Source organism: Sceloporus occidentalis, unplaced genomic scaffold, assembly GCF_023333645.1.
Source record: "Sceloporus occidentalis isolate IW3139 unplaced genomic scaffold, rSceOcc1.0.p SCAF_206, whole genome shotgun sequence".
NCBI classification, from domain to species: Eukaryota; Metazoa; Chordata; class Lepidosauria; order Squamata; family Phrynosomatidae; genus Sceloporus; species Sceloporus occidentalis.
Genome location: NW_028317186.1, coordinates 270303 through 280000, shown reverse-complemented (window position 1 = coordinate 280000; position 9698 = coordinate 270303).

The window sequence follows — 9698 nt, the reverse complement described above, 5'->3', positions numbered from 1 at the left end:
CGCTTCATTATATAAGGGAAGTCCCTTACACCCCCTCTGCCTGCGGGGTTTCCGTGACGCCCGTCCAGCGCCTGGGATTTACCGGCCTTTTAATAAATGACAGAAGTTTGGTGATTTACTGACCGTCCGCAAAACAAATCAATCTTTAAAACTATATAGAAACCTACAACCCGCCGGCTCGTCGGTCTCGTCTTAGACTCAGGAGCCGTATGTCTATCCCATGCATGTTTTATGTATCTACCACACCAAATGTAATCTCTGAAAGAGTGGTAGATAAGGGGAACAGCCTCCCGGTTCTGAATGTTACCCCGGAAGATAAATGGACATGCGGCCGGAGGGTGACCTGTCGCTGGCGGCTCGTAAAGGGGCCGTGGTGACAGCGGGTCAGGATGCAGCTTCCCTACGGACCATTCTCTGTATGGGGGTCATGTGACACTTGGGAGACACCCCCTCATTAAACATGAACCTTTCATTAACCAGAGGGTCCTCCCATTGCATGTCAAGAGGCAGCATGATAAGGACCTGGGGTGGAATAACAGACTGTTTTATAATAAACCCCCTCGCTGCATAAGGCCCCGCTATGGCATATGGATTTTACAGCCATGTTCCCAGTAGACACGGGAGCGCCTGTCCCGCACCGGCCCCGGACGCGCTTCCCGCTGGAGGCCACGTAAATCTGCCCCAACTACCTCCCAAGTGTTAAAAGTCTGGCCTGGGGGGGTAACAAGCATTTCCCAGACTAGACGGGGCAGTCGGTCACTTTCTACGCCCCGGTCAGTAAGAGAGACGAAATCATGACACGGAGCTGCAGCCCCGAACCCCGCCAGTCTCCTTCCGTGTCCTGAAAAGTGGGACAGTGGTAGAGCTCGGCGGGACAGAGAGGAAAAAGCGGGACAGTTGGGAGGCATACTGCTCATTCACATGTTCCTGGCACGGCGGCGTCAGGTGTCTGCGCATGTATGAAGCACATCTCTTGCAATAGAACCCAATGGAACCCCATTAATGCCATCAGGTGACTCAACAGGACAGGGTGTGGGAGGGGCTTAGACATAAAAGGGAGGGCTTAGATACAATGGGGAGGGGCTTACACACATAGCACTGCCATGCTCGCATTAGTACGCTCCGCCATATTGCCGATCCCGCATGTAATGAGAACGCAGCTGATTTGCTAATTTATTTCATTCTAAACCAATATTCACAAGGAATTTAAACAAAAAATCCAATCGTTTGAATTCCAGGTCGGGGCCCCTCGGAGCCGCAGCCTCACCTGTCTCCTCCTGCAACGCGATACTAGTGACGGATTCCTCACAGTTGTCCAGGGCAGGGGTGACAGTCGGGGTTAATTTCTGCTCCTTGCCCTAATGTTCTGACCCCGGGCTTGCATTTCAGAAGATGTCGTCGTCCCCCCCCCCCCCCGACAGCTGCCTGCCGGTATCCGCTCCCCTGTTGCCCCGGGCGATTCAGATGCATTAGTAAAAGTGGGATAAACGTTGGCGGCGTGTTCTCCCCTGCGCAAAGGACCAATAGGACGACGCCATGTCATCGGAAAAGCGCTGCTGACCCAATATCGGTAGAACCCAGAGCGCCGTCATATTCAGCAGCGCGGTACAAATGTGTCTCAGTGATCAGGGACTTGGATAAGCCAGGGCTTAGAAGTCAGGGCAGGGGGCAGATGAGCGGAGGGGCTGGGTAGGAGACGCGGGAAAGGGATCGATTGAAGGTATGTACACCGCAGCGGACCTTACAGGTGCATTGGAAGCGTGCGTTGGCCCCCATTAGCCGCACCTAGCTGAGCACGGACGCCCCCTAAACATCCCAGGATAAGTGTTTGGGGATCCAGGGCAAGCCCTGTTTCTGACACCCACCTCCTGCATACATGTTTACCCCCCCCCCCGAAATCCCCCACAGAAGAGACCCCGGTGAGCAAGGAGACGATACGGACTTAGAACATTCACGTCAATACAGAACGGCCAGAACCCGAGAAGAAAAGGGTGAGAGAAAGAACTCGCAAGAACAGAATGGCCCCCTGGACCCGCTCAACAAAGCAGGACACCTCAGCAGAAGAAGAGTTTTAAGAGACACCGGCCTCTTTTTTTGGGGTGAAAAACACCTTATTGATTGCCCATGCTCCAGTCTATGAACCCCAGCCCAGGAAAACCAGTGGAAGTGGAAAGCGGACTTGTTTTTTTTTTTTGGAGAAGCCACTAGAGAAGTCCCAGAAGATCCAGAAACCTGTAAACCCTGGAGATGTCAACGGAAACCCAACACGGTCACACTGACAGAGTGACGAAGCTAGGGGCCGGCGCAGGGCCAAGTATGTGAACTTTCACCGAAGCCTCCGCTCCTTACTGAGATGCTCCTTCTGCACTTGGGAGCTGGTGGTGGGAGTGCGGAGAGAAGAGGAGATCTGAGAACTTAATGATTTATAGCCGGGGTCGGGAGCTGCCCCCCCACCCCAGACAGCCTGGCTAGTAATGCCATTAACCCCGCGGCAGCCTCCTGCTGACTTCCCATCCGCACCCCGCAGCCGGGAGGTCTCCGAGGTATCGGTGACCGAGAGCCAAATACAGGCAAAAGAGAAAGGCAACAACTGTTTGCTCCGAAACGGGTCTGTCAACAGCCTTAAGGGCCAGAATAGCAACCCGTAAACAAGTGCAAGAAGAGGGCCACGGAGCCCCACCGGAACATGCGCTACCCAGCAGGAGTACGGCACGGCCACGCCGGAGCAGCGGTACCCTCGGGTTTATTCTTCGGTGAGATTGGTTGGCCTCAGTGAGCCCGCACCAGAGTCAGCGGACATTCTCGCCGTATAAAAGCCGGACGACATACCAAGATCTGGAGAGAACGTTGCCGCGAAATGACGTTGTCTTTATCAGAGCGCGGGTTTAGCATTCAGACGCCTAGCTTCCGATCCCGAGATATAAAACGCCGGGAGGGGGATTGTTTTTCCGTTGCACAAACATTCTCGGGCGCTTACTCTGCAAGGAAATAACGTCGCAGGAAATCGAGAGCGCAAAGGGGAACAGCTTCCCCCGGTACAATGAGACGGTCACAGAGTTCCAGGTGTTACAGAACTACTTAATACAATAGCAAACCGCACAAAAGACACATTCACATACACACAAAGGTCAGGGAGGCACGTTTCCCAATGCTGTGAGAATGAAAGGGTTAACACGCAACTACCCAGGGTCCCCCAGGGGGTGTCTCAGGATAACAAGCCCTGGCACTTTAATCACCGCTTCCCAAGAAACGAAACCTGATTTGATCTCACAAGACCCGGTTTTATTGGGGGCTTGGAGCATCGCAGGACCCCCCCGGATTCCTGCCGCTAATCCGTCAATAACCGTATCCCGAGATGAACCCGCGCACGCGGCTTTGCCCTTGGAGGTTATTTTTACTGTTCTATAATTCTGACCTCATACAGGACAGGGCCCAAAATAACCCCCTTCACCCCTTCCGTTCCAGAACGCATCCACAAAACCGGCGCTAATTTAGGGGCTTAATGTCCCCAAATCTCAGCTGGGACTGATCTAAAAACGAATGAACGAAGCATAGCACTAGATGACAAAACATTCTGAAATAGAATGGCGATAGATTAAAGGCAGAAACGCAGACTGCAAACATTATGGGGTAAGAGGGGAAAAAAAGGAGAGAAGGGAGAGAAAAGAAGAGATACAGGAGAGGAGAGGAGGGAGAGAAATAGGAGAGAAGGGAGAGAAAAGAGATACAGGAGAGGAGAGAAGTAGGAGAGAAGGGTAAGGGTACATAAGGCAGGACGGGGGGGGGGTAAAAAACAGACATACAGAGCAGGCCGTGGAGCGGCCCTTCATGGCAGCGATCGGCCCATAGGCCCATTTGGGACAAACGCAATATAAAACACAGATGTTCCTTCCCATTCCCCGGGCATCTGCCCCGATACCCCGCTAACTGCCCCAGCCACAAGCACTCAATACGATCATTAATTTGGCTTAATAAACCCTTCAGGCCACTTTCATCAGGAATCCCATTTTCTCTTTTATCAGCCCTCCATTTATTCTCCCGTCTCGGCAGCGGACATCCTGACCTCTCCCCGCACAGGGAAATGTTTTAACCCCCCCCCCGTTATACAGGAGCTCGGATAATGAAATAAATAAAAAGCTACAGAAATTGGCCACCTTTTAGCCGCGGCGATGAATAAAGTTTAATGTTCATAGTGATGGAATTCCTAATGCCGGGGAAGTTGATTGAACGCGGCAATTACGCGGTAATAGTAACTCGGGGGGGGACCGGCGTCTCCCGGCACAGCGTTTGGGTTATTTAAAACAATCCAATTTGCACGGATAATTATATATTAGCGTTTTATCTGCGGCGGGGAACGAACACAGGGTGCGCTGCTTTATTTTTTTGATACGGGGCGCTGCATTAGCGCGTTATTGCTGCAAATTACTTGATATCTGCTTTCTTTCCCATAAAGAGGAAATTAGGCAATCAATTACTGAGGAGAGGCGGCCGACGAGCCGGAGATGGAGGAGCGAGGCTGCCCTCTGCTGGACGAATAGCTTCACACAGGTGCAAGTACCGGACGGTCACGTCTGCGCATGAAACGACTAAACGCGACCTTTACCTTTTATATATATTATTTACTTTACGGAGGTATCTTTATCAACACGAGCACCGAGAGCCACAACATACTTTAATATTCCAAAGCTAAATGTATATACCTGGGGGGCAGGAGAAAGAGAGGGTGAAGAGACAGAGGAAGACATACAGACACGAAGGGGGGGTAGAAATACAGGAGGAGGAGAGAGAAGGGGAGAGGGAGAGAGAAAGGAGAGGAGAGAGAGAGAGCGAGCAAACGAGAAAATGCCTTTATCACTCCCATCACTCCTGTGTTCCAATGGCCCTTTATCACTCCCATCACTCCTGTCTTCCAAAGTCCCTTTATCACTCCCATCACTGTGTTCCAATGGCCCTTTATCACTCCCATCACTCCTGTCTTCCAAAGGCCCTTTATCACTCCCATCACTCCTGTGTTCCAATGGCCCTTTATCACTCCCATCACTCCTGTGTTCCAAAGTCCCTTTATCACTCCCATCACTCCTGTGTTCCAATGGCCCTTTATCACTCCCATCACTCCTGTGTTCCTATGGCCCTTTATCACTCCCATCACTCCTGTGTTTCAATGGCACGTTGTGTTCACTCCACTGATCCAAGTTTACGTTTAAAAGGCAGTCAGAAAACCCTTTAGTAATTACGTTACAGCCAGAAATGTCCTTGTTTTCCATGAAAACAGCTGAGTGACCCCAAACTTTTGAAAGCGTGTGTGTATACATTACAACATACGACAACAAACTACATTGGAAAGAACAGCAGGACTCCCCTTTAACCATGAGAGGGAATGTTGCAGGGTCGCCCAGTCTGTGCCATACGAGCAGGGATGCAAATCCAGTACCCTGGGCAATAAGACGGGGCATTTCCTAAGCTCCCTACCTTCTCTGGCGGGGCTCCGCTGCGTGGACGGGGGGACCCTCGTCAGCTTGTGCTTGGAGATGTGCAGCAGCGCCCTGGGTGAGCTCCTCCTGTGCGCCGGAGGGGATTTCATCCGCGGCGAGTGTCGCCTCCTTAGGCTGTAGCGGCTCTTCATGGTGAAAGGGGCCAAAGGGGAGGCCTTTTTCTCCGTGGGGGAGCTGCAAGCGAAGACGTGGACAGCATGAGCATCACCGGTAAATCACCCGACAGCGTATAATTCTGCCTATCCCGGGTTCATGAAATCGCTTAACCGAACGGCGTAACCTCCTCTGCGTTAAACTGCTAAAGGGCACAAAATGAAAAGCCAATCAGAACGCAGCTAATCCGCGCGGCGCACAATGTTCAAAGCACAAGAGACAGAAAATGACGAGCATAAAAAAATGAAGCAGCGCCGCGGGGATGGATACATGTAACTGAGCAGGCGTGTTGGGTAACACGCGACCTGCGTCTCCGCACACGTATGATGAAAGGTCTCGCACATGAATTAGGATGAAACACCAACCACAAGGATTCAAATAAAAATATGATTGCAGGTGAAGTGGCCCTCGGGGACTCGATGGATTCGTTTAGTGGCCAGTTCTTAAAAAAGTTACACAAAAAAGTTCAAATGATCAATAAAATGATTCTTAAAATACATATTTCTGCCCCTCGGCCCATCTGTGCCGGGGAGCGAGACTCATCATATACAGTGACATCACAACCCACATGACCCCCCCAGCAGCGAGCGGCCCCCGCCGTACCTCGAGCTGCCTCTCCTCTTGATGATCTTGGTCCTGCTTTTCACTTTGTAACTGGAATGTGGAGACTCCCTGAATGGCGTTTTTGGCCCCGCGGCCCCCGGGCTTTTCAGTGCGGCACCCGGGCCGGATGCAGGCTTGCCAGTGGCCAGCGACAAGGTGCTGGGGTTTGCCTGGCTGGCCCGCTCTGCCTTCCACTTGTACTTGTTTTTGGGAGCGGCGGGCTTTTGGGGGCTGCTCTTCTTCCCCTTCACTGGGGACTTGGTTCGCTCCGGCTCCGGTCCCCTCTTTGTATTTGGGCTGTTTTTCTTACTAGCCAGGGGGGTTTTAGCGGGATTTGCTACCCACGTATACTTTGCCTTTCCCGCTCTGCTGGTTTTGGGGGGTCCTTGTGCAGTTGAGGTGCTTTTGGGTGCACTGAACACGGTGCGGGATGTTACATGATGCCTGCTTGCGGATTCCGTGGGGGGGTCCGCGGGGGGGTCCGGTGAAGCGGTCTCTGCCTCAGATGCTGTAAGAGTCTGGGTTTTCAGGGACAGAGAACGCGGTACCTTAGCTGCCGGCTTCCATGACACCTTTGGTTCCAAGGACGATGGTGGACTTGTAGCAGTCACCGGCCCAGCAGCCCGCTCTGCGCATGCCCTCCCACGATCTTCCGGCTCCTTCGCGGTTTGCGTTTTATTTTGGGACCCGGCGGCCGGAGCTTTTGACGCAGACACGGCGGAAACGCTGCCGGTGCTCAGAAGCGAAGGATTCCTGGAGGTCTTCTGTCTCCCCGCGTTCTTAGCCGGCGGGGTCGGCGACGGTCCCGTCGGAGCTGGGGTCTCGCTGCTGCCCCACGGGGGCCCGGAAGACGCGGCTGCGGGATCCAAGCATGCCTGCTCTGTTACCTCAGAAGTCCGATTCACGAGAGAATACTTCCTTCTCCAGGTGTTCCCGGGCTGAGGTGGCGGGGGGGCATTAAACCGGCCCCCTCTTTGGGTAGACCCACCGCGGAAGACCCCCTGTGCTCTGTGCTCGGGCTGCGCTGGGTTCCTCCACCGCGAAGAGGCCGGTGCGTTGCCGTGCAGAGTCTTGTGATTATTGATGAGATCTGTGGATCGGATTGATAAGAGTTACATTAAAGGGGATCGTCATATTCACGGTGTTTAGCATTAACCCGCCAGTTCATTAAAGACATCGTCCTGTTATATTTTTGGGGGGCTCTTCCTTTAAAGGGTCCCTCCGGCCATCATATGTCTCTTGTCCTATCGTACAGGATAACCGTATGCCCCTTTAAATGAAAAATGTTTATTAAAGTCCAGGCAGGGGGCTGCCCAGAGTAATCGGCCCCCATAACTCGCAGCCGACGGCTTTTAATAAACCCCACGTAACCAAATATACGTCCCGCACGTTTTCTCACAGCAGATTACACGATTATAATATACTCCAATATATACGGTAAATCGCTGTAAAAAGATGGACGTCTCATCGGACTGACATTCATGAAATAAGATGCAAGGCCTCAGAGGTCACTTCTTCAAATCTAAAAAGGACAGGGTCTGAGGCTTAGATGTAATGAAAGGAATTTTTATTTTCATTGAGGGGGGTATAGATAAGTAGAGCCGCCTCTCAGCTGAAGTGGTAGGGGGTAATACAGTGAGGGTATTAAACACGCATGGGATAGACATACGGCTCCTGAATCTAAGAAACAGGTGACTGTACGGGGGCCGGATGGGGCCGATCTGCCGGCGGGTTCCGGGTTTTCTATTTATCAGTAGTAGTAAGGAGACTGTTGCGGTCAGGCGGTTGGCAGCTGGTTTATTCAGGAGGCAATGGTTTTAAGCTTGTATTATGAGTTTTTTGAAGGGACCCTCCACACCCCGCCTGTGGCCCCTGCCAATGTCCCTAACTGACTGCAGGCTCAGAATAATGTCGGTATTTGAGAGGATTTTTCCCGCAGCCAGGGGCACGGAGCAACGTTTAACGGAACCGAAATAAAGCAGGCTTAGGCGGCCTCCATGTGGCCCCTCTGAGGGTATCGAGCTCCGTCTTACCCTGTAACATGTGAATCTGTCTCCGCAGAGCCTCGTTCTCCTCCTCCATGTCTGAAAACAAGCTGCGTCATTGATCCACGCCGCGCTCTCCCGGGTGCGTCATCAGACTACGTCAGCGACGGAACGACGGAAGCGCCCATCGCCATTTTGAAAATGGGGACTGTTTGGGGAGTTTTTTCCTGCCACGAAGTACGTGTTTTGTGGGTAGATAGTGAGTGGGTTATCGGCGCTTTACGAGTGTGAGATCAGCGTGTAAGGAAAAACTAGAAACCGATAGTTGTGGTAGTAAACCGGGTGCCCGGAACAACGATGGCTGCCGGTAAGACCTCAAACCACGTGCCACTTAACCCTGTTCCGTTACCCTGGCAACTGAGCAAGCTGCCCTGACAGCTGCTTTAAGTAGACCACGCTTTCCCATTTAACCCTTTGGGAGCCAGGCGTGCATTCCAAACCTCCAGCATGCCGACCGGGAAAACGATAGGGGAAGGGAAGCCCACAGGCAGGGCAGGCTGAGAGTCGTGGGAGTTGAGGCAGCAGCCATGTTACCCAATGGAAGGAGAAAACCTTCCTTTTTATGGTTTTTGGCTTCTTGTCCGACATCTGGGGACTTTGTCCAAGAAAAAAAAAAAATGTCGGAGCGGGACAAGTGTGCCGTTTAATATGTCCGGCAGTTTTCCTTTTACCGTCACGGACAATTTTTTTTGTGTCTTTCAAATGGAAACAATGACCTTGTGAGGAGATAAAAATATTCTCAATGAAGTCATCTGTATTCAAGCAGGGATTCCAGCTGTGATAAAGCAGGGAGAAAAGCACCAATTGGGACGCTCAGATATCATTAAATCAGAGGAGGATATGAAGGAGTCGGCTCCAGACTGTGATTTTTTTTATGTGACTTTGTGTCCTATTGCGGGGTATTTGTATAACTGAGGGGGGGCATTTAGAAGAATAATGGGTTTATTTACCCCGTTTAATTTATAAAGCCGTTTCCTGCTGTTTCTATACACTGCGATCCCCTCATACCCAGCAAACCTGGCCTCTGACCTTCTAGAAAAGAGGGGCATCGGGGGGGGGGAAACCGGTTAGCGCTCCGTTCCCTGCCTGACACTGTCTCCCACCCCCGATCCCTCGATGTCTCCTAAACCTCCGACACCACCCCCCGTCTTCTACTCGCGGGTTGCTTTTTTTACCCCTTTGCGGCCGCGGGGCATCTGAAGCCTGGAGGAGCATTTTCTGAGCTCTGTCCCCCTGCGTAACCCACTATATGTATATATGTGTATATATATATATATACCGGTATATGTGATAACTAGAGACAGATGCACATGGATCCCGGGTGATTAGAGTTTACAATCTAATAGGGAGGTTGCAATGCCTGCATTTGATCCCCACATACAGGAAGCCTGCGACGTGCCCCTGC